Genomic DNA, 27,614 nt, shown 5'->3' with positions numbered 1-27,614 from the left:
AATAAACACATATATGAACTGAAGAAAACCATCTTCAGTGCAAAGACTGAATATGCCACACAGGTAAAGACTAGATGCCTGTATCATGCTTCTATGTCACTAACGCCTGCTGTACTCTGCAGATGATCCTCAGAACTAAAATGTACATATAGTGTGTCATTACACTCCTAGTAAATTCTTATACTTGCTCTGCTTTTATTTCCCTATATTATTTCCATTTGGGGAATTCTGCAATACTGCTTATCTAAAAAAATATATCTCAATATGATCTTTAAAATGTTGTTCTCAACCAAGAGTTTTGAAATTAAACCCAAAGGAGTAGAGTGAACAGAAATAGATTTCTAGCTTTACACTGATTAAAAACTAGTTTTTAATTCCTATTTTACTCTGCTAAGATGTCATAATTTACATTTCTGTCTGCTTCTTTTTGTTTTCCTTTCAGAAAGAAGAAGAAACATTCCTTTTCCTTGAGGGTGTTCAGAGACAAAATCTAATGACAAAATGTTATAAATTTCAACAGAAAATTACTAGTCTCTCACACCAAGAAATCACTTTATATCCTTGGCTTTATTATAACTAATGTGATAAAGATCAAAAAAGATCATTCTGAAGCTCTAATATTTATTAATATTGGCATATCTTAAATCATAATTCATGCCATTATATGATAGAATTATTGCTTAAAACATTCAGAATCATTTCAAAGAGGTATATAATTGCTATGTACCTTATATGTCAAATTCTTAGTGTATTCATAATCTCTTAATGCAGAGTGGTGTTTTAAGATATCAGTGGAATCATAAGTACATATTCTAAGTAGTTTCCAAATCCCTTTTTCTGTTTAACATATTTTTCCCTTATTATTACTTAAAGTACAGAGGAGATTCTGTTCCAGCACTTCAAAGTTTAATACCATGAAGAAAATGCATCTACAAAAGCCAATGCTGAATCATTATAATTACAACTTCTAAGATTCTTCACACACACACACACACACACACACAAAACAAACAAACAAACAAAAACAAACAAACAAAAATAAAACAACAACAACAACAAAACCACTATTATTGAAAAGTTTTCATGAACAGTTTTATGAAACTGATAAATACTTGTACATCTCTTTTGAGAAGTCAGTAATATGTTGATGGTGGATATGAATGGCATTAAAAACAAAAACACCAGGGGAGAGTAGTGCAAGAAATCCTTCTCCAAGCCTGTGAAGAGATGCTGTTGCTTCCCATCACAAACATTTACTCACTGTCAACATGAAAGAACGTTTTAGACAGTTTGCACATGAAAACCAGGAAAAAGATTAGTTAAGAGGAGATGAAGACATGGCTTTCCTTGATAAACTGGATTACTTTAAGGAGAAAATGGTCATTGCATGGTACTCTGTGTAAGGCATTCAACATCATACAGAACTGTTTCTCTGGAACAGTTCTGATTTCAGATTTTAACTCAGAGCTTCCATTTACTTCACTATTAGCGTAATTCATCATTTTTACAAAAATAATTCTTCCAGTCCCATTTTCACCAATTTCTTACGTACCAAACATTTAAGCACAGCTCAATATAGACTCATTGCAGCACTAGTTGGATTCACACAGTTAAGAAATCCGTAAAATTCTGTGCAGCAGAACTCTGGATAAGTGAGAGATTTGCTCTATAACAAGTATATTTGTTATATTCGTATTAGAGAACACATTTTATGTGTTTTACAGGATCCAAGACCAGATATTTTAACTTTAGCATTTTGCTTTTGAAATATACCAGATCTTCCTCCTTTCTATCTCTATATATATGTTGGGGTAGGATTAAGAAACATACCTTAAGTAATATCAGCAGAGTAGAGCTGATTTTCTGATTTATGCAAGAGAGCATGCAGAGTCACCTTTCTTTTACTTGCTAATGACAGAATTTTCATGAAAATTCAACACTTCAGAGAGCTGTAGAGAAAACAACACAACACACACACACACGCAAACAAAACCACCACAAATCCTTTTACTGCTATTACTGAGCAACTATTTCTAAGAAAAATAACATGCTGACATTAATGTTTCTCCAAGCACACATTTAATTTGCTGCTATTTCACAATGTATTGAAATAAAGCTGACAGAGGTCTGCCTAAAAAAAAAATAATTAAAAAAAATCCTTAAATTAAGTAGCAAAATGTTTTTGATTTTCGATACCCTCTGCCACTGATGAAATACACATAAATTTTAAATTTTAAAAATATTTTAAACTAATGTCACATATTGTAATTTTAATTCGAAGTATTTTTAAAAAAACGTTGTGATTTAGCATTTTGATATGCAAATAATTATTGCTGTACAGAAATAATTTATTATTTTACCTTTCTTTGCAAATAATATGTTATTTCTAACTTAATACTATTGTCTGTTTAGTTGGAATTTTTCATTTATTTTTACCATACTTTGAGATAATAGTTAAAATTCCAGAAAGGGAAATGAACAAATTATTTGCAAAGCTAACTAAAAATGGATAGCACATTTTGCTAAAATATTTGTCATCATGGGGAATTGCATACATTTCAGTTTCTACTTGTGTTTCAAATATTCTTCCTATAAATAAGCAATTTCTGTGTTTAATTATATCAGAAAGAAAATCACTAATTTCAACAACGTTAAATTTACTTTTAACAAGCAGATATATGTAAAATATATTTAAATAATCATGTAAATCTGTAATACAGGAATCTTTCTTATGTTGGTAATATGTGCAATACTTAAAAGAGACAGGAAACTACTAATTTTTGAAGATTTTTGTTTGTTTGTTTTTGTTTTTTTTTGTTTTTTTGTTTTGTTTTGCTGCTGTACTGATGCCAGGGAAAAAGTTTGTAAGTGGTAAGCACAAGATCCAGAGATGGAGAGGTGAAGAGTCAGAGGGGTACATGATGTTTAAAGTGCAGTGCTTGAATCTTTCAACCATTCTGTGAACTTCATTGAATTATTGACAATATAGTACTGTTCATCGTGCTACATTGCAAGAGAAGTCATACACTTAGTCATTTTACACTCTGAGTCAGCATGAGGCAGGACACTGATAAACATCTTTCAATTGATGTTTAAGATGAGGAGGCAAATTATTGAGCCTCCATTTATCCCAAAATACTGAGTACAGATCATCATCCCAGGAAGACAGGGTCAAGTATAGAGAGTTTAGATTCACAGTTGGCCTCATGAACACTGCTGCAACTACTGAAATCTTTGTAAAGATTTTAAGAGGTCTCAAATCAAGCTATTGACATCCATCTAGTCCTTAGGCAGAAAAGCAAGCTGAAATGTATGCCCTTCTAACAAATTTGTAATATTGTTAAAAATTCTTACCTTGATCTCCAGTTTCCTTGGTCCATTGATCATAAAAAAAGTGAGTGATAGTATTTTGTATTTTTTTTCTCATTACAGAAGCAAGTATTCCAGATTTAAGAATTTTAAGGGACTAATTTGTGTAATTAAATGCATAATAGATTATTTGAACATTTAGAAGATGTTTTCAAAACTCTTCTGCACTGTTCTGTTCTTTCTTGATGGGAGTTCTACCATCAGTAAGAACAGAAAGAATCCCTTCCTAAAATCATATGTAAACGTTACTCTGTATGTGTTTTTTTGTTTTGTTTTGTTTGTTTGTTTGTTCGTTTTTCTAAATAGGATGAAAAATACATGGGAGCAGAATCTTGTTCACTGTAAGGTCTTCCTATCAAGACAATGTAAAAGACCTTTAAAAAAGTGCAAATATAATTTCCAAGTTATTTCCATCTCTTCATTCCCCATTTCCAACTTTAGATTGTAGAGCAAAATGGAATCTTAAAAGAAACTCTTACTGAAAGCATATCCATATTTTAGGTCAATACATTCTGAAATTACTACTCTGCAATATCAAGTACAGAAGAACCTGGAAGTTTACATTTAGGACTCTCAGACTATGCATGAGAGTCACAAAAGCAGAGCAGTTCTGGTGTTTTATTGTGGAGCAAGGCCAAGAAAAATGCACCTTACTGTGGACTTCTGCCAGTAGTAATTTGCAGGTGAGCAGAGAGATTCCTGTGATCTGATTTGACCTGGCAGTAAAAGGAGATGTGAGCTGCCTAGTCATGTTCTTCACTGTCACAATTGCAGCTATAGGAAAAAAAATAAAAAAAATAATAAAAAAAATTAACTCTACTCAACCACCTGTACATGAGTAGGGATTTCTTACCAGTTGTATATATTACCAAGAATTCATAAAGAACTTCACATAACCCAGTGTTTTACTGAACAAAATCTACTGGCAGATCAGCTCAGTCACTGTGACTGTCAAGAGAGCAGTCTGTAAACAGGTGTTGTAGTCTTCCCAACCAAAAAGCCTCCTGGAAGGCTGGCCAGCAAAATTTCTTACTAAACTTATGGCAAAATTAGAGGAGACTTCATAAAGGAATAAAATAGTAAACAGAATAATAAAAATCATTTTAATTATTATATTTATCTGTTATAAATTACATGCCATTCATCACTGCCACAAAGTATAAAAAAGTAAAAATCCATATGCTCCATGTAAGTTAATTTAATTTTGCATAACAACTTGGTGCAAAGCAGAATGTTTAAAAATATGAATAATTACCAAATTACTTACTATCATTTTTCCACAGGCAGTATCTAAATTTTAATATAGACAACCATTATAGATAATCCAAGTTTTACACTGACTGAAACACAATAAAATCCCAAATGATTATTGTAGACATATTACCGGTTATGAGCCACTAATGATACTAAATGATTAACTGCTATTTTTTTAATAGAACAATCATCATCTCCCTTGAACTGTTTTGTATACCCACCATTGCTCTTCCAACTAGTTAATAACAAAGTGACAGAGTTTGAAAAGATATAGGAAATGGTGAGTCAGATGTGACAACTAATTCTGTGCCTGAAAGGAAGTGTTTTCTTGATGTTAGTTATGGTCATTTTCCATCTTTTTCAAGAGCACTAAAGTGACAGTTTCTCTTTAATGTAGAAATATTTTCACTAAATAAATGCAGGCTATGGAAGAACAATGAAATATTTTCTCATAAAACTTTGTGAGATGTATTGATCTAGATATAAATTTTCATCTATCTCTATTACTATTAGTGAATCCTCTCCTGAGTTGACATCCATTATTTACATTCCTCCAAAGAGAGAAAACTAATTTCAATAAACATCTGTTTAATTACTCCCTTAAATACCTTATTCTTCCTTATGAAATGACAGGGAATATAGTAGTTCACCAGAAAGCAAATTATTTTATAATTAATATTATACTGCTTAAAAGTTTGCTGGATTGCGAAGACTGCTCATAGAATGGAAAGAGAAATGTACCACATTCTTGAAACACAGAAATCATAAATGATACTTGTCATGGTTTTGTAATTTTGCTATCAGTACATCATAACATCATAACATCATGTAAAGCATGGATACTTCTATTGAATGTGCAATCCACAGAAGAAGACTACATATCCCAGAGAACAACACGGTTAGTGATAAGTCACGGGACCAGGACGCTATATAATCTTGTTCCCAGGCTGGAGTGCCCTCCTTCTTCTCTCGAACTTCTCGGAGAGTGGGAAGCGTTCCAGCCGTGTCGCCTAGAGTTCACAGTAGGCCTTTCGGTTTTCAGGGACTCTCTCTGTTTTGTTCGATTTGTTAGCCTCAATTATATTATACTGTGTTATCTTGTATTTCTATATCATATTTAGTAAAATAAGTTTTTCCTCCTTAGATTGCTGCTGTTTTTATCCCATTCTTCTTTTCCCCCTCCTTTCCGGGCCCCAGGGGGCCCTATGAGGTGGCTTCGCCTGTCACGGGCATAGGTAAATCTAAGTAATCCGTGACAGTACTGAATTATCTTCTAATACCTATATTCATGGGATTCTATTCATAGAACATACTACCATGGAGTAGCATTTTATCCCAGAATTGTTCATTTGATAACACTGGAAGAGTTTGAGTAATACATAGAACACATATAGTACTGAACAAGTATTACCTCTGATTTCACTGATTTCACTGATTTTTCTTCTTTTTTTTTTTTCCTTTTTTTTTTTTTTTTTCTTAATACATCTTTTACACTAGGGAGATGCATGAACTTTTTACTTCACATTAACCAAAGTTCTAAGGTTCCTGGTGTTGTTGAGAAAACAAAGTTTGATCCCATTGAAGTACTGTCCCTAAGCTCTTTTTCAGTATCCACTGTAAAGTCTAACACATCATTCTCAGGATGCAGAGCACTGGTCAAATATTTTGATACCTGTGCAGACCAGTCTTTGAACATGGAATCAAACAAAAGAAAGAGCCTTCATCTCTTCAATTCCCCAGACTGTGCTCTGCAATAGTTTCCAAGGCTTAAAACCACAAATCCTTTTCATATTTATCTCTTGGCTTTCCTACTGTCTTCAGCATTCACTGAGAACTGTTCAGCTCTAAACTCCATTCTTCAAAAGTTCCCATGAAAAATTCTTTTTTTCTAATTCAAATTAACTCTTGTTCAATCCTGCTTCTGTAGTAGTTCTGACCCATTTAGCTGCCTTACTCTCCTGAGACATATTTATAATTAACATTCAAGATGATTTCAATTTAGTTGTATTATTCCACAGACATAATGTAGAAATTCCAACCTCCCACCACAATATAAACTTTCCAAAATGCTGGAGTTGCAATCAATTTTTTCGGTGTTTACCGTTATTGTCCCGTGTCCTTAGATGATCATCATATACAAATTACCATGTACTTGAAAAAGAACTTTTGGTTCATGTGTGAACTTTTGCAGATGACTTTGAGAGTAATTAACTGCACTGATTATGTTTAGTATCATGGGATGAAGTGGAAAAAGTTTAGAAAACATTAGAACCAAGGAAAAATATTTATAGTCCATGTAAACTTTCACCTCTGTCTAAAATATGGCACTAATCCTGGAAAAAATGTATTTGTACACATTATAATCACACAAAAGAAATTGGTGAAAGGTGCACTGAAAGATGGTGTTGTTGATTCCAGGTTAAAGATACTCTATTAGAAAGAAACAACTACAGGAAGCCCTCTGAACAACTTTGAATATTTGGAAGATCTATTTTCTCCAGGTTACTAAATACATAAGCAACAAGTATTATAGAACAACTTCTAATAGAAAAGTTGTCAGAAGCTGGGAGGATATTACCATTACATATTGTTGCCCTGTTCTTATCCATCTAGATAGAGTAGCGATTTGTGGATTCTTCTGCAATTTTTTATTTTATATAGATTATATAGATTTCTTTTAGAGTTCTTCACTGAAAGTGCTGCCGAGTTTTCAGAAGAGTTGAGATGAAAGACCAGAACTTGTGAACTTGGTTACCTTGGGCAGAAGGATACAATATTGGCACCCATTTTCAAAAGAGGAGTTGGTATTCCCATAGTGGCTATGATTGTCAAATATTACTTTTTTTGTTTTTTTTTTCTTTTTTAATCCCAGTTTTTTATCAATTTTCTTTGTATTTCTTCCCCTCTTTCTTTCTTTTAATGAATGTGTTTGAGGCAAAGCCTTGATTTTTCTGAATCCGTTATCCTCCTATGAGTTCTTCCTATGGGAGTCGAAAACATTGCACATATCTTATTATTTCATTTGAAATAGCCTGAACTGGATTTATGAGCACCTTGGAACGTTCTCTACTTGCTCCCTCCACTATGCTGGGTAGACATAATAATAGCAGAGTGCTGCAGGGAGGCAAATGACTTGGGTTGTGAATAAAACAAATTATATTAACCCAGGGGCACAGCAAAGGATGTTGTTTTAATTACTATAGAAAAGAGGGTATAGGAATGATTTACAGTAGGAACAGTGTCTTACAGATGGTATGGCTGAGAACACAAGGTGGTGCTATTTACGCTTAACACAACAAAGCTCTGTGGTGTCTACTGACATTTGTCATTTTCCCTGTCAATTTTATATAGCTTTGGACTATATGGGAGGTGCAACTGAGTCCACACTTCTCTGAACATGCAGATTCTAAAGATGAGGGGACATTTCCTTGGCAGCAGTTACTTGAGTTCAGCTTGACTGGAAGTGTATGTTAATTTGTCCTTGTCATCTCCTGAAGGCAGTACAGCAGTGTTAGACATTTTGCCATACAACATACTACAGGGAAATTCAGTATTGTAAGAAATGACACACTTGGCTCTTTCTGAGTAGGAGGAGATTAGGAGCCAAAGCAACAAACACTTATTCTCTACTATTCCCCAGATTAAAGAACTGCCATAGAAGGATTTAGGATTCCAGGTGGTATGGTAGACAGCTGATACTATGCTTTTTTCACTAGCTTGCTATGTGAAATCGAGTTGTGCTTTCAGTTATAATTAAGCAAGGTCATTATCAGGAGTAAAAAAATATCTTCTATACAGCTGAGTGAATTACTTTGAATTTCTCCATGGATGGTGGATCCCTACTGTAACTACTTTGTGAAAAAAATGAGGAAGAAAAATCATGAAATTATTGTGAGTGATGTTTGAAAGAGAATAATATGCTGATAAAGGGTGATTACTGCACTGAAATTAAGTATCATCATCATAGTATCATAGTCTCGTGCGGGTTGGAAGGGACCTTAGAAGTCATCGAGTCCAATCCCCCGGGATTCGAGCCTCCTGTGTAGCAGAGCGGCACTTCTACCACTTGCACCACAGGGGGGATTCGAACCCAGGGCCTCACGGTGTTGCAATGCGGCATTCCTACCACTTGCGCCACCGGGGCACACTATATAGTCAAATCACTATCTTCATTAATGTTTATGCATCAGATAGGTTGACATTAAGATGTCAGTATGCTTTTATTTTTCTTACTGATTCATGAAAATAAGAACGAATTTCATTACTATCAGAGAGAACTGAAGAATTCAATAAATAAATATTTAATTCCAGTATTTTTTTCCCTTTTGAATTTTGAATTTTAAAAACAACAAACAAACAAAATGAAACATACACATGTACACATATCTAATTTTGTTTGTCTGAAATCAGTCACAACAAAGAAAATGAAACAAGAAGAAAAACAACAAACCAGAAGCAAGATCACAAGTAATATGAAAAGGACTCTTCTTCCTTATGAACTGCCTTCAATATTTGAATATTTAACTATTTTTTTACCTTATACTGGATGAGAAGTTCAGCAGCTAACAGACTGTAAAATGCAAAGATATTCATAATGTTATAAATTACGTACATTTCTCAATTACTATTGACATTTCTATTTAGAGTAGCACATTTTTCAGATGTCTGATTAAACTAAGTGGCTCATTCTATTTGCAGAAATTTCCTAAAATAATTTCATATTGTTAATGCTATCAAGAATTAAAAATCCAAACTTAAATTTCTGTGAAATTGTTTGATCTAATAAATCTGTGGTGAAAATAAAAATGAAATCCTAAAATTCAAATGCTTCTCTTTTCAGAAGAAAAATATCACATTGCTTGAACTTTTTCAAAAGAAGTAGGAGTGAAGGGAAAGGGAAGAGAGAACTGGTAGCTGAAACAGAAGTGCCTTGTGAAGTGAGGGTCTTGAAACTAGCAGCTGAGCAAATAAAGACTGCTTGACAAAACAATTTAGAAAAACAACTATTTCAGCAAAACAGTAGAAGGGAAGCTGACTGCATGAATTGAGACTAATGAAAAGAAGCAGGAAGAACAGACTTCTGCTAAACTTAAGAGCTTACCAGTGAAATATCACACAGGTGACTTGTTAAAGAACTGAGCTTTTAGGATTCTAGCAGAAGCCATAAGTGCTCTGGAGGCTTATATGCTGTCTTCTGTCAAGTGTCCCAAAAACTGTCTATGTAGCTGATCTTCTTTATTTCATTTTTCCTTCAAAAATATTTGTACTTCTCAGGTGGAAATTACTGTTGTGGTACATTAACCCTTGGTAAATGAACAATCATGAAATTTTATTTTCATTATTCATAATACACAATACTAATTTTTAGGAAATCACTTATTTCAAGAAAGGAATCCTGAGAAAGCTACTTCAGTAATTCCTGTTTCCCATTTGGAAATTAATGGATTATAATAACTGATTGATTATGGGAACTGTTAATTTTGTTGTTGTTATGCTTGATGATGAAATAAGCCTTTTTGTTAACCTCTGAAGCATGAGCATTTCTGATTGGAATATAGTAAAACAATCAGTAGCCAATTCTAATCTAATTAGCTATTCTAATCAGTTATTTATTATCCCGCAATTGAAATTTCCATGTGAGATATACAGTTAACAATTATTTTATATATCTTTCTTATATCTCAAGTGACAATTCAAGGATAATTTACATCTCCAATCAGCGTGTTTGTCTCTTCAAGTACATGATTATTTTGGTTTGCAAAGGAGAACTGCTGAAGGGATTAAATTATATTTAAACAAGTTGATCATCAGGGATTACAAAAGAAAGGGAGAATTATCATTAATCTCAGTGGAGATCTGAATGAAACTGGTGGAGAACTAAGGCAATACTTAACAAACAACAGCAGCAGTAATTGAATTTCATCCCCAAATATTCTATATTTCACTCTGAAGATATATGACTTTGTCTCACTCATTTACAATTTTTACATTTAATTCCATATCTTCATTTGCTTCTCATGAAGGTAATTTAGGGCAGAAAACAATTGGCTTGCTGTAGCTGAAGAACTTAACGTCAATTATATCTCTCAATTAACAAATTTATTTCATTTTCTGTGCAAGGTTCATAATAAACGCAAGAATGAATAGAAAGATTGATCTCCCCTAGAGAATAAACCCATGATAAGACAATTAATAAACAAAATCAATGCATTGAATAACACTTTCCAGATGTTATATTTCTGGTGTGATAGGAATTCTGGCATTTGAAAGATGAAGTAGTGTCCTTCGTGTTGTGCTTAGGTAAATATTTCTGTAACTTTTTTTGCGTACAGACAATGTGATTTGACAGCTGCAGAAAATATAACTCTTTTTTTGGGGAGCAGACAGAAAATTCATGTATATTTCTGTTCTGGGTAGTGAGCCACATCTTCCAGTAATTGTACTTCTTTGAGCTATAACTATACAGTAATACATGAATAATTGTTCTTCCAACCTCTTTTTGTTATTTGTTTGTTTATTTTTGTTTTATTTTTGTTTTGTTTTTATTTGTTTTCCCCATGACTTACTTGGGGCATGAGTGCAGAGAGAAACCATCCCTACTTATTTCACACAGTTCCAAACACTTCAGTAATCTTTACTGTTGACATTAATTTTACCAATTATTGGAAAGGTCATTCAAACTGTCTTTAGATAAGTTAGAAAAAATGGATTCTTTCTATCTTGAAAGTGAGATTTTAGTGATCCACTATTAAATTATTGACTTTAAACACTGTGTCATTATTACAATGAAGTAAGATGTTACAACTAGTTGGGGAAAAATAGACAAGATTTCCCCAAATTTCACTAGGTGGGTGCTTCATAAAAGAAGACAAAACAATTCACAAATCATCTGATCACAGTGTCTGTACACCAGGAAACAGAAGACAAGATTGCCCTTGATCTGGAGCCATACCACATTGTAGAGATTATGGGATTTCAGGGTTTCTAGGATATATTATTATTTCTCAAACAAAATGCCCTTTTATGCCATTGCTATGTTTTATTTATGATAACTTATTGATCAAAGCAAGAAATGCCTTCAGAGAAACAGTTTTGCAAGGAGCTAAATCAACTGCATATCTTTCACTCACAGCACACAGACCTTTCTTTGATTCTGTGACAGGGAGGGGGCATACATATTCAAAACACTGCTTCTGGGCTTGCTATCATAATCACTGCCACCACAGACACTAAACAGGGACTTTGGCAGCAAAAACAAATTCTGGCCCAGGTTGCATATTTTTGTCAAAATCACAGCTGAGAATAATAAAAAAAAAATTTAAAAAAAATTTAAAAAAAGTAATGGTGGTAATGGTGGGTAAGTTCATGTCTTGTGTATGTCTTCTGTTTCATCCGTTACTGTTACTCCATCACATTTCTTTCTGATGATGACTGACAAACATCAGATATTTGTGCTAGGACAACACCCAAGATGATTAGAATAAAATGTGAATGGTGTGTGCAACTGGGAAAAAAATAAAATAAAATAAAATGGCTGCAGAACACCTTTAGAACAGAAGAAATTATATTCAATGAAATGCACCACCTTAGAGAACATGTGGCAGGTTTGCTGGTGAATCATCACATTCATCATAATATTGGAAAAGGACTAGCTTTTTCAGTACCTTCTGTGGAAAACACTGAACAACCACTTCCACATTTTGATACAGTCAACACTTCAGTTTGCTGCCTAATAAGGCTCCACAAAACTGCTTAAATAAAACAGGAACTGAATCAATTTGTGGTATTTTTTGATGTTTGTTCATTTTACAGAAGGGGAAATATGAATATCAGAGGATCCACAGTGGTGAAAATGAATATTTTTTAATAAAAATTAAGTCTCTATACAGCATTTAAATAGTCTATATCCAGCCAATTTGGAAATCCCATCTGTCTGTATAAGAAATCCCAATTTTCTGGAAGCGAAAGAACAAGGAAAACAGGAAACCAGCTATCCCAAAATCTGATTGTAACCAAAAAGAGTAAAAAAATCACTTAAATTTATGTTTGGTTTGAAATCGTCGTTCTTGTACTAGGTTAAACACATAGTTCGGAATTTTCATCATTCCTTTTAAAAGCAAATAGGGACATTATTATTATTATTTTTTTTTTTCCAGAAAGATTTCTAACCTATTTTTCTTTAATCTGTGGTGTATATTCAGTGGATAAAAATGATTATTTCTAGAGGGTTATTCATCTTTATTTTTAAACTTCTGTATTTTTAGGTTCCTTCTACCACTGATAATAGACTTTGGACAACACACTTTTATTACACAAGTAGATTTTTTTGAAAGTCAGATCAAACAAATCCATTTTGGTTTTTTCCCCATTTTTATTTTGAAATGCCTAATGTTAAACTTGTAAGCTGAGGCAAACTCCAAGCTTCCAGCTACATTTTATCTATGAATATTAATGCTTCCTTAACCATGAGCTTAAGATGCACTCAACAATACATATATCATTACTTTAATTAACATGTGATTCTCTCAAGTTGGAATTCAAAGAAAAACACAGCTCAATAGGACAAATGTGAGTTTTACTTGTACTGATGTGTCTTTATGACTATAAATTCCAATTCACTTTATAATCAAAAAAGTTTACAGTATTTTAACATTGTTAGTACACAATACCTGACACATTTCAAGATAGTTGTGATTCACAAATCGTGACTTGAATTTCCAAATCCTACTTTCTAAGAAAATACCTTTAAAATAGTGTTTCAAGCTTACTTTAAAAATGTGGTATTAAGATATGAAAGCGCAGAAGGTGGTCAGAAGAAAATGTATTACTTATGGTGCTGAGGAAAGAGTTTTTATTTTAACAAGATGAAGTCTAATAATTTAACTTGGAAAAAATACTTTGAACTATGCACACCAAGGTAGACTTCAATACAAAAATATGAAGCCACATGCTGCCATTTTTTCCAGGTAATTTTAGAAGCAGAAAAACTAAATTTAGCAGTTGTACAATTCTTCAAAACCTGTGAAACAGTGGTAACAATAACAGAAATTGAGCATAGTCTACAGATACATATATATATACACACACACATATATATATATACACATATATATATACACATATATATCTATATATATGTGTGTGTGTGTGTGTGTATGTGTGTATGTATATACAAACTAAGCAGATAGAGACCCTGAGCTTGAATTTCTGTAGACATAAGGTTCCAAATGCCAATACTGACCAAAAAAATCTCAAGTCACTTTTTGGATTCTTTTAAACTGAGGAGGAAATTAAATAGCAAATTCTTATCACACATTTATTCACTGAAACAAGAAAACTTTAAAACAAACAAACAAAAAACAAAAAACAACTTGATTCCATTTAGAGTTTCTTCTAAAATGACCACAAGTACATTCACAGGAATCAGGAGCCATGGAGTAAGATTTTGTCCTTGCTATCCTTAACAAAATCCTGTATGAATATATTCTGCTGTGTCAGCAGTTTGAGTAAAAAATGTGTGTGCTTGTTTATGTTTATGCATTTATGCACATCCATGTGTATACATATATATAGGGAGAGAACCAGCAGACTTGTTCAGTTGATTGTCTGTCTTTTAGTGGAAGACATGATTGTACTGCTATTTAAAGTTTTTCAGCCAAAGGCCAAAGCTTTGCTCATGGGCATTAGGTAGACGTACAGACTGATTACTGAAGGACTTCAGAGGACAAGTGCAAGCGAAAAGTAGGTCAGATAGAAAGGCAAAATAACAGATAAGAGACCAGAAAGTTATACTCTAAAGAAGACTGTTCAAAGGAGCTGTTTTAACATGAAACTTGTCAGATCCTACAAGTTCGAAGTTTTCTATGTCGTAGTCTGTAAGAGCTTATTTAAAATCAGGATACATTAGGAAAGTTGGCAGCAATGATTGTAGCACAAAATATTTCTCCAGTATTAATGACTAGCCTGAATTCCTATACCTTAGGCAAGAAACATTTTCCAGGAGAACATTAATACTCCTAAAAATCTGAAAACTGAGAAAATAAAATATATAAAATATGCACTTCTTCTTCTTCTTTTTTTTTTCTTTTTTTCTTTTTTTCTTTTTTTCTTTTTTCTTTTTTTCTTTTTTTCTTTTTTTCTTTTTTTCTTTTTTTCTTTTTTTCTTTTTTTCTTTTTTTCTTTTTGAACAACAGAATTTACTTAGTATGCACAGAACAGGTCTGAAAAAAAAAAATTACTTTTGCATTACTCTGTTATAACTTAATCCAGCCAGCAGCTCAGCACCACACAACACCACCCTAATGGAATGGTGGAGAGAATCAGAAAAATATAAAAAATAAAAATAAAATGTGTATATTAAGATAAAATTTACTTAGGCAGAAACACTGCAGAAATGCAATGTTAATAATACAGCATACAAAACAAATGACACAAGAAATAGCTGTTCACCATACACCAACCGATGCCCAACCAAGTCCCTTAGCAGTTTATTTCAATGATAAAACATACTAAAGATATTTTAGCTTTAACTTAAGAATTTCAAACAGATTTTAGGAACATCTTTCCAGGCTTTTGATAAGTCAGACATGTCACTCATTAATGAAACTGAATGAAAGAGACAAGTTACTGAGAGACAATTTTGCACTCTAGTCTTATCTTTAAATATTTATTAGAATGTCAGTGCAAATCGTTGAGGTTTGAAACTTATATATAACAGTCTTTACAGGATCTTCATCTCCATACATGAGGGTTTATTTCCTGTGCTGAATTATGCTGAACATGTTTGATTCTCTTCACCAGCTGTAAGAAGTACCTAGCAATTTCATACTTAAACTGTAGAATTAATAAGATAAGTAAAATAATGGACTCTTAGAATGGAATCAATTTCTGAGGTAAAAGGTCTAGGCTTAAACTATGATTATTGTGACATTTTTGTTTGTTTTGTTTTGTTTTGTTTTTTAAGTTATAGAAGGAATGAGTCTTATTCACAGGATGCGTTTCACTGAGTAAAAGGGAAAATGGGACTCACTAGATCCTAAACCTATGACGTTATCTTAAATCTGATAGACCTGAAGATGATGCACTTAAAATCACTGTTCTTAGTTTTGGAGCAGTGAATGAAAACTTTATATATATATATATATATATATATATATATATATATATATATATATATATATTCCCTAATAATTAATAAAATATATATGAATATATATGAAAATTAATTATTAAGGAATCTTATTAACTTTTTGTTTGATTTTTGGTCATCTTTACACTTTCAGTCATCTCAGGACAATTATGATAATAAAATTCACTATTTGTCACTGCATTTATGTAAATATGTGTCTGTATACACGCATGTAGATCAGGCACACATTGCTGTACGTGTTTCTGAAACTTAGTATATTCAGAGAATTATTTGTGGTATTTAACTAGTGTGTGTTCTAATCCACACTGAGTAAAGAAAATTTCCTTTCCGAATGGCTCTCCAGTGAAAAAGTTCATAAAACTTCTACTGTACATCAACAGCTTGAACATAGGAGAGGGACAGTTTTGAGTTCATTATCTGAGTCTGGAAGGGACCTATAGAGGTCACCTAAACCAGTCCCTGCTTAAAGTCTAATCAGAGCAAGTTGTTGAGAACAGCATCCTGTTGGGTTCTAAACACTTTAAAAGACAGAGATCCCACTGCCTGGACAGCCTGCAATGGGATTTGACCACTTTTGTGGCTAAAAAGTAAAAATAAATAATATTTAATATTTGATTGAATTTCTCATTTTCCAAGGAATAAGAATTTTCATTTGGCTTAGCTTGCTTAATTCTTATTCAACATTATTTTGTGGAGAGTTTTAGAAAATTGAGCATTGTTTTTTGGTTCCGCTATCTTGGAATATGTCCTCCTCATACCATACATAAATACAACTTTCTAAATGGCAAATGCGTTGATTCTCTTATCACTAAGACAGCTAGTCACTTATTAAGCAACATACTGTGACTTTGTAACAATATTTGAGTGTCCTCAAAATGGCTTTCTCAACCACAAGGACTTTGTAATCTTTCTAGACAGAGTTTTATGTTATTTGCTCAAGATAATGGATTTCAATTTCATTTTTAATTAAATATTATTTTAACCCATTAAATGATTCTAGTCCAAAGGAGAAAGACAACAATTCCTAATTAAAACTTCTCTAATGATTAATTAAAGTTACCATTATGTACATTTAGGTTACAGCAAGACTTTACTCCAAATTCTGCAAGTTTATTATTCTCTTTGGGCAAGATTTTTCTTTCAGTGAATCACTCCAGGTGCAGCCCTGGGAAGCCACTTGATCCATGAAAGCATAGGATTCCACACTGCATTCTCGCACATCTGTGGTAAAATTATTTCTCAGCCTATAATGCTATGCAGATTGGCAGCACTTTTTTTTTTTTTTTTTTTTTTAATTTATTTCTTGCCTATTCAAGGAATATTATAACCCAATTAAACTCAAGGTGTAAGTAGCCCACACATAAGAATAATAGAGGCTTTTATTTGCATTATTTCAATTTTCACAAACAAAACAAAACAAAACAAAACAAAACAAAAATCAAAGTCCTTATTGTTAATATATTATGGAAATGCATAGCAAATATTAATTGGTGGATAACTGTTAAAATTTGATAACTTCTTTGGTAGAGATAACATTTATACTGCTTTAATGAAAGACTTTGAAACGTAAAAGAGCAGTAATATTTTACTTAAGGATATTCCATTTCCATTTTATTGTTCTGAGATGTGGAAAATGGTATGAAAATGAGATCTTTCTGCGTCATTTAGGTAACTTAGTAAATGAAGCGCAATAAATTTGGATTTTACGCAAAACCACAGGCCTACAAACATCTAAACATTACTACATGTAGACTCACAGATACCTACACACAAGCTTGGGTGTGTGCACATGCATTTAAACATGCATGTATATGCGTAAGTGCATTAAAATATTTATTTGACTCAGTGCCTGCCTGTGGAATTCTAGGTGTATGTGCATACACAGTGAGAATACTAGAGTGCGTGTACCAGTTCCCTGACATTTCTAATCATAATTAATTTTCAGTTTTCTGACATCTGAATTAAGATAACTACATGCACTATAATTCTAACTGAGTTACTGCAGTGGAAACAAACATTTCATGAAAACAGACAGTAGTACCGTTGTATTTAATAGAACATGTGAAAAAGTTAAAAAGGAGAAAAAGGAGAAAGTATCCCTCTACATGTTTTTTTAATATTCATTTTTAAATACATTTCTTTGTAAATAGAAATCTAATCAAAGCCTGTACTGAAGAAACAACACATCTTTTGTTGCAGCCTTGAACTCTGACTGAATCAACCTAACTCTGCAGTCATCTGGTGAACATGTGGGTACTGTTCATCCCCTAGATAAAAGCTGTCTAAATCCTCAGATAGTTTTATGCAATGTTTTAGGACTGCCAGCCAGACAATACGATGACTTGATTCCCCTCCTTGAACATATTCAGGTGGTGGGGGATATATTACCACTGAGACTGTCACTTGGATTTATTCTATGGATAACTAGTGTCTGGGTTAACTGTCGGGTAAATGTGTACAGATAGCTACACAGTGCAAAAGATTTCAACCTCAAGATTTTGCTGGTTCCAAGATCCTGTTTTTCTTGAGATGATCAGTAAAGGTGCATGGGTGCTATTTTTTCTAAATCTATGTTAAAGATTTTTCAGTAAAGCATTAGAAATATGAAGCTGCATAACCCATTAAAACAGACAGCAATTGCTTTATTTCAGGTTTTTATTGTACATTCTTAGTGAGACAAATTTATTTATAACTGAAAGTGTCCATGTTTGTTATATTCCACTCATTTTCAGTGTAGTGGATAAATTCCCTATTTGCTACTATCCATAACATATTCTGAATTAAAGGGTAAAGGCAATCTTATTCAGGAAAATAATAAAAATAAAAATAAAAATAAAAATGAAAATAAAAATAAAAATAAAAATAAAAATAAAAATAAAAATAAAAATAAAAATAAAAATAAAAATAAAAATAAAAATAAAAATAAAAATAAAAATAAAAATAAAAATAAAAATAAAAATAAAAATAAAAATAAAAATAAAAATAAAAATAAAAATAAAAAAGTGGGTGAAATAACCCAGATCTCAGAGGAAGATTGAATGCAGTAGAGAAACAGAGAAATCACCATTTACATCCTTTTCTCATTGAGTACAAATGTGTGGAACCGAATTCGGAAGTGTTGTTGGTTACACATCAGTAATTCAGTTGAAGTCTGAGTGCACATGGGCTAATGGAAAACAGAGCAGTGCTGTAGCAGAAAGGGCAATAAGGATGTGCATGCTCATCCTTGTTACATCTAGCACATATGAAAAGTATTCTTTTTCCTGCTCAATACTGGGAAGAATAGAGGCTGTTGTGAGAGAAACACAAGATGACCTCTTGTCTGGGGACGGATGAAATTTCAGAAATTCCCTCTGCACCTTGGTAGTTCTTTCAGAAAATTGCTCAGACATTTCTCAGTGTATTCATAGGGAATCTGTATGCTTAATGCTGGGATCTTGAACCCAAACACCAGTTTATTTGGGGACAGCTATTGTGGAAGAGCATTTATTAGAGTTGGAAGATAGAAATAAAAACACTCTTGTGTTGTCAGGGACTTAGTGAAATAGCCTGGTAAATCTCTTTCATAAGAACAGCACATACACTGCAGGCACATTATGGTGGCTAAACAGTGAATGATGAAAAATTCTTTGTGTTTTCTAGTGCATGGTCCGATTTTCTATAGTAGAAAGGTATTTCACCATCATTATGATAAGTAACTGGCATCCATTTTAAGAGTTTTGAAAAATTTACGTGAGTCTATTTGTTTTAGTTACTCTAAATCTGAAATCTTTTTCCAAGTGTTCTCTGTTAAGCAATAGGGGAAAACTGCTCTAAAACGAGCACCTGGCTCCAAAATCCTGTTGAAGACCAGGGTTCTGTGGTAACCAGTGAGATGATAAAGCTGTTTACACTACTTTACAGTGCTATACCCTCGTTATATCTCATCAGTTTTCAGCTGCTTTATTTATTTATTTATTTTTTTACTGAAGAATTAGAAAAATACCCCAAAAAATTTAAAAAAAAAAAAAAGAAAACAAAGGCTATAATTTTCAGTACAGCAGTGTATTTATTCCACAATGAATAAACTATGTAATAAACTAGATGTAAACTAAAGTTCATTTATCTCTTACTAATGATTTGCCTCTGTCTTGTAAAATCTTTCCATCAAAAACACCCTTGTGTTTAGACTGGCAGCTAAATACCCTGCAGCTTCTTACTCTCTCAACATGGTATGGAAAAAGAATCAGAAAATTCCAAGAATTCATGGGTTTAGAAAAAGAAATTTTAATAGGTAAAGCAAAAGCCACTTGTGCAGGCAATGTAAAATAAGGGAATCAGTAGCTACTTCCCATCAACAGGGAGATGTTCATCCACTTCCAGCAAAGCAGGACTCATTGTGTGTAGCAGTTTCTTGGGAAGAAAAATGCCAGAACTCCAAACACTCCCTTCCTAATTTCTCACTCTAGCTTTTATTACTGGACTTGATGTTGCATGGTATAACAAATCCCTTTGGTCAGTCTGGGTCAGCTGTCATGCTGTTTCCCTTCCCAGCTCCTCGTGTACACCTTTATGGGCAAGGTAGTATGAGAAATTAAATGTCATTGGCTGTGGACTCTGAAGCAGCTGAAATGATGTTATCACTATAATTTTCATCAAAAATCAAAAATGTAGCATCATATGTACCTCTATAAAGGAAATTAACTCAATACCAGATAAAACTAGGACAAATACATTAATCTTATTCTCATTTGTAGGAAAAAAAATTCTTGAATATAGGGAGCAGAAGAAATTTTGACTTATCCACAGTAATATGGATTGCAAGGAGTGTTCAGCTGTTAACCTGAATAACGTTTTTTGATTATACAGATGCTAATATCAGATTTTAGAAAACAAGCACCTTGACAGACAAAAAACAAACTGCCACTGTAAGCATTGCACAAAACCTTCTTGGTGCTATGCTAGATTAAATACATGTCTGAATGTCTGTTCAGTGCCTTTTAACTCATTGGTTGTGATGTCTGAGGCCTTACACTCATCAGCAATTTATGTGTTTGAATTTTAATAACAAGTTCCCCAATACAGTGGAATCGATTAGAGTCTGTTTTAGGTATCAGTGGGTAAAAAATGCTATCACCGGGGAAAGCTTGCACTTTTAAAATGTAGATAGATGAGGTATCTTAAATACTCCTTAAACTATGCAAAGACTGAAGAGTTAATTGATGTCATTCAATTAATACCTCATAGCATAACAATCCTCAACCTTGTAAGAAAGTTAAGTGAATTCATATCCTAAATATATTACATGGCAGAGTGAAAGACTTGTGGTAGTGCCAATGGAGATGTGTATGAAGGCTCTTGTGTGGTTGGCCTTGGGATAAGGAGAAAGGAAGAGATGAGAGACTCTTTACACATTCGCAAGAGGAATGTGACATTAAATGCAAGTCACATGAGGAACTTTAATCCCAAATAAGCATGTACTGTATGCATGCTGTTAGTCCACTACATTTGTTTTTACTTGCATACTACCTTCATTAGAATTGAAATTACCATCATTTAGTGAGGAATATCATCTCAGTCAGACTTCTGATTAGATTGTTGCTTACAGAACTTAGAAGAAGAATGTCAGTGGGTGCATTATAAATTAAGTCCTTGAATCATCTCAAGCTTATCCCTAATTAGTCTGTATTGGAACAATATTGAAAGTTGCATTTTTTGAAAAATTTCAGGGGATAAAATCCTTATAAAATTTGTAGTAGATAATAGCATTTAGAGCTACAAGACTTCTTTAGAACAGACCAACATAAATAAATAAATAAATTTAAGTGAACATGAATTAAGCTCTTTGAAACATTCTCAAGCCAGTACTGGTAACCAAAATATCTTAACATTTGAACAACATTTGAAATGAAAAAAATAATTACTTAGCTAAAACTCATCCTTTTTTTTTTTAAAAAAAAAACAAACAACAACAACAAAAACAAAAAAAAAACAACAAAAAACCAACAAAAATAAAAACAAATAAGCAAACAAAAAAACAACAGAGGTAAAATAATTAGTGAAAAATCTGGCAAATGACAGAATGTAAGGGAAGCAATTTTGCAGTATCAAAACTGAAATTATCAGCACTTTTTCTGCCTACTTATCAAAAGCAAGACTACTACTATTTTAATGTAAAAATGGCAAAGTGAGCCAAACACAGTAAAGCCCTTTGTCACCACAGTAGAACACTACAGCAGAATTCACACCTGTCTGCAGCACTGTAATGCACAGGGCTTCTGCAGCTCAGTTCTTAAGATCTCACATTGACTTCAGTAGGAATGTACCGACAGACAGTTTTGGTCAGCTCTTCCCCTTGTTAGTGGGGCATGACACCCATAACAAGTTTTGTTTTACATAGAAGCCTATGCACTTGATTGTTTTGCGCACCTGACAGTAACTACCATCAAGAATAGTTCTCATGTAAATGAGGAAAAGGGATTTATTTTGTGAGAATTTGACTGTTCTTTCCATCAACATTATGTAAGCAATTCAGTTTCTTATTCTGAATAAAATGCAATTACTATTTCTAGAACCATAATGCATTTCTTATAATATTATTCTTAAGGAGAAAGAGTTTAAAACAATAATGAAATTACATACTTTGTATAAAACAAATCTTGATTCAATCTCCCAAGATCAGGCTCAATGTAGGAGCACATAGGAAACTGTCTTCCAATATTGTCAATAATATATCATTTCTGTCAACTGGATTTTTGCAAATATTATTTTACTCTTTGGCAAAGGCATCAGATAAGCAAACAAAGCAGTGAAGATATTAATATTCCAGGAGATCACCTTTTTCGAATGAAAAAATCTTCATTACTCTCCCTAAACTAATATAATTTTTCAAGAAATAATTCTTCAAATTCAGCTTCACAACATTTACCTATTTCCCTAATATTCTTCCTCATGGGAATCATCAAGAGAAGAGAAGAAGAGAAGAGAAGGCTAACTCAACACTCATCACAGAATAATGAAAGATCTTCATATAAAGGATTTGTTGTGATTCAAAATAAAGCTTTTAGTGTTTAGGGTATTTAGTTGGGATGTAAGGGTTACTTATATCTGGGCTTTGAGCTGATGCTTTTCCATTCCAGTAAAATACTCCATGTCACTGGATTCCTTGCTTAACTGTACATATATTTACAGAGCATGGAATAATTCCCAAAATGAAAGATTGGAAAAAATGACATCAATTTGAACTGTGGTCCAGTAGCTGGGCAGTCCCTTAAAGTAAGAGAGAGATGAATTCAAACTCCTGTTCATGATGAGACATGGCAAGAAGTGAACTCAGTCTGTACTGGGTCTGGTCTTGTTCAACATCTTCATCAATGACCTTGATGAGGGGATAGTGATCACCCTCAGCAAGTTTGCTGATGACACGAAGCTGGGAGGACTGGCTGACACACCTGAAGGCTGTGCTGCCATTCAGCGAGACCTGGACAGGCTGGTGAGCTGGGCAGTAAGAAACCAGATGAGGTTTAACAAAAGCAAGTGTAGAGTCTTGCACCTAGGTAGAAATAATTGCATGCACCAGTACAGGCTGGGGGAAGACCTGCTGGAGAGGAGCTCTGCAGAGAGGGACCTGGGCGTCCTGGTGGACGACAGATTGACCATGAGCCAGCATGGTTGACCCTTGTAGCCAAAAAAGCCAATGGCATACTGGGGTGTATTAAAAAGAGCATGTCCAGCAGGTCAAAGGAAGTGATCCTCCCCCTCTACTCTGCCCTGGTGAAGCCTCATCTGGAATATTGTGTCCAGTTCTGGGCTCCCCAGTACAAAAAAGACAGAGATCTCTTGGAAAGAGTCCAGTGGAGGGCCACTAAGATGGTGAAGGGCCTGGAGCATCTCCCCTATGAGGAGAGACTTAGGGAACTGGGTCTGTTTAGCCTTGAAAAAAGAAGGCTGAGAGGGTACTTGATCGAGCTTTATAAATACCTGAGGTGTGGGAGCCATAGTGGTGAGGCTGGTCTCTTTTCAGTAGTGCGTGGGGACAGGACTAGGGGTGATGGGATGAAACTACAGCATAGGAAGTTCGGCACGAATGTGCGGAAGAACTTCTTTACAGTGAGGGTGACGGAGCACTGGAACAGGCTGCCCAGGGAGGTGGTGGAGTCTCCTTCTCTGAAGATATTCAAGACCCACCTGGACGCCTACCTGTGTGATGTGGTGTAGGGAGCCTGCTTTGGCAGGGGGGTTGGACTCGATGATCTCTAGAGGTTCCTTCCAACCCCTACAATTCTGTGATTCTGTGAACAGTTTGTAGTGTATTGCAGTCAATGCCTCAGTTATCTACCTACGAAAAGATTTAATCTGCAGAATTAGCTATTAAAAACAAAACAAAACAAAAAAAGAAACAAATGAAAAACAAAAATAAAACAAAAAACCAAACAAAAAACCAAAACAAAACAAAAAAAAAAAAAACACCAAAATTTTATTTCATCCCAATGGAGATAAATAGCCTTAAAATACTTGGAAGCACGGAAAAAGGAGGAAAGCAAGTTGATCAGAGGTCTGGAGCACCTCTTCTATGAATGAAAGATTGAGGGAACCAGGCTTGTTTAGCTTGGAGAAGAGAAGGGTCTGAAGAGATCTCTTTGTGTCCTTTCAAGGAAGAAAAGCACTACTGCGGGACCTGGATAGGCTGGATCAATAGGCAAAGTAAACTGTGAGTTTCAACAGGGCCAAGAGTCGGGTCCTGCATTTTGGTTACAACAATCCCGGGCAACCCTACAAGCTTGGGGAAGAGTGACTGGAAGTCTGACTGATGGAAAGGGACCTTGGTGTACTGATGGAAGTTGGCTGAATATGAGCCAGCAGAATAAGGCCAATGGCATCCTGACTTGTATCAGGAATGGTGTGGTGAGCAGGACTAGGGAAGTAATCCTGCTCCTGTACTCGGCATTGGTGAGGCCTCACCTCGAGTACTGTGCTCAGTTTTGGGCACCTCAGTACAGAAAGGACATTGAGATGCTGGACCAAGTCCAAAGAAGGGCAACAAGGCTTGTGAAGGGCGTGGAGAATATGCCCTACAAGGAGAGACTGAAGGAACTGGGGCTGTTTAGTCTGGGGAACAGGAGACTGAGGGGAGACCGTATTGCTCTCTTCCAGTACCTGAAAAGTGCTTACAATGAGACCAGGGTAGGACTCTTCTCACTGGGGAAATGGCCTTAAGTTGTGCCAGGGTAAGTTTAGCTTGGATATTGTGAAAAACTTCTTTACAGAAAGGGTTGTTAAACACCTGAATAATTTCCCCAAGGAGGTGGTTGAGTCATCATCCCTGGCTGTGTTTAAAAATCTTTTGGATGTGATGCTCAGGGACATGATTTAGCCAAGGGATGTTAGTTTAGGGTAGTATGGTTAGGTTGTGGCTGGTCTCAACAGTCTTTAATGTCTTTCTCAACCTGAGCAATTCTTTGATTCTATGACTCTAATTCAGATTTGTGTATCAGCATTCTATGATATTTATCAGAAAAAAAGAAAATTGATAAAGGCATGGACAGATTTTACACACACATTTTTCATAATTTTATGTACCTAAGCACTTAAAAAAAAAAAAAAAAAAGTAATAATAACACTAGTAAAAGTTTCAACAGTTCCACACTTTGTCAGCATAAATCAGATCATGCAACAGTTCCTATGAGTCTGAATGTTATATTCTTCCCCATGTGGGAAAGTAAAGTTATTTTTTAAAAACTGCAAGTTCTTTATGATAAGTAAGGCAACAGCTTCATTCTAGGACCCTGAGTTTTGCCCCTGAAATAGTGAGCATCCAACATTGTGCCTTATACTGACATCTTTACTGAACCATGTGAAAGATTTATTTGTGCCAAGTAGATAATTTTGACACCATCTTGAACTACTTAAATATATATTAGTTATGTTAAACTGAACTGAATGTGATGGTAAGAAACTTTAATGTAGGCCATTAGGAGATGTTAGGAAATAAAGTACACACAAGGAGAAAACTCTGTCTCTAGCCATCTGCTTGTCCTGGTAGCACATAGACAATTTGCAGTATACAAGCAATTCCCTCAACTTGCTGAACAGCAGGTGCTCATCTTTTCCTTCAGCTGTCCAAAAACTGTTCCCTTACAATTCTTCCCCTTCTCCCTGAGGGATTCTTTCATATCTTTGTAATGGAAATTTAGTATCTGGAAGAACAAGTTCTGTTTGAACTAGAATTATCTCAATTTGCCTGGTAAGAAATGGATCTAATATTTTGTTCTATCCTGTGAGTATTCTGCTTAAGTGAACAGTCTTTTTTCTAGCATCATGTCTGTTACAAATTAAAATGACAGCAGGAATTGCAATCAAGAAAAAGCACAGGGTGTAAGGATTATGAAAAAAAGAATTCTGTTTTCAGTGTGCTGGTTTTCTCAATAAATGCTAAGCCATAAGTAAAGCAATAAACTATACATATACAAGTTATTGTCTTATATCCTTGGCAATCAATTTTGTCTTCAACTGAAAGGGATTACTGTTCAGTGTAGACCAAGGAATATTGTGGTGAGGTGGTACAGAGGGTGTTAAGAAGAATATTCTATGCAAGACACAATACTAGTTAGAGGACCAAAAGTCAGGTTATAGTAATACCAAGTTAGATAGACAATTGCTACTAAGTCTTGTGTACATAATTTTTTAATTTCTATGTTTTTAATTATATGCCATATGCATTCTGAAAAGGTCTTACTCTCTGCTCTTAAACTTTACTGAAATAAACTAAGAACTGCCATAGCCTTAGTGACCACTAAAATATAGAATTAAAGTTCAAAATCCACAAACCTATCAAAAAGAAAAAGTAAACATAAAAGGTATATGTTGGAAATGTATTCCCAAACTGTGAGCTCTGTAGACACTTACAGCAGATGGAGCAGCTTACTCCATCTTCATCTGACTCCTTATTCATGTTGGAGAGTTTATAGGCACGTACATATTTTTTCTGTGCATTCTGCACCACATTTCAATAAATCCAGAAAGTAAATGACACTGCACATCCAACTCTAAGCAATCTGGTCAAATAAGCATGTTCAGCTATGGACAAAAGCCCATCATCAGTGCACCTTTTGTATCATGGTCTGGTCTGGATTAGAGAAAGCCCTAGAAAATGAAAGATGTAAATTTTAAGCTCTCATTAAAATCTATGTCTAAGTAAGCTGGTTGTTAAGGGCTTTTTAGTCCTTGTACTAGAGCAACTGCACAGTGAAACAAGCTCACGGGTAAAGAATGATCTTGGTGACTATTGTTTTTATCAGAAAAAACAGGACAACATATATTTAAATTTTAAGAGACAGAGAAATGAATTAATTCACTTCTATATTCTAAGTAAATGCCTTGTGTCCTACTAAAAAGGGAAAGGAGAAATTACAGCAGAATCTTTTTCACTTTTAGAGAAAGCCTCTGAATTTTGAGAGTGCTCAGAGAGCTCTGACAGTCTGACAGATAAAGCCTCACAACAGGCTAAAGGAGGGGTTTTGACATCCAAACTGAATGTTTTCAGGAGATCCAAATTGAAAATAACCTGTGCTTTTGTAGCTTGAAATATCACATAGGCTACAGGTGAAAAACTATGGGCCCTATAAAATTCAGGAATCTCCAAGTCTACACATGATGAATGAGACAGTGTGTGAAATTTTGGGATCTAAACACTCAAATACTAGCAAAATCCTATTTTAGACACCTACATACGTTATTAGGTTCTTCCTCAGCCTTTCCAAATATCAGTTTCCTCACGTATGATATGGATAATTTCTCTCAGAAGTACGCAGGCATTATGAGGATGAATTTGATATACAGAGTTAATGTGGTGATGATAACAGCA

Source organism: Coturnix japonica, chromosome 3 (assembly GCF_054131305.1).
Source record: "Coturnix japonica strain WE chromosome 3, WE-NBRP24, whole genome shotgun sequence".
NCBI classification, from domain to species: domain Eukaryota; kingdom Metazoa; phylum Chordata; class Aves; order Galliformes; family Phasianidae; genus Coturnix; species Coturnix japonica.
Note: the sequence above shows the minus strand (reverse complement) of the source record.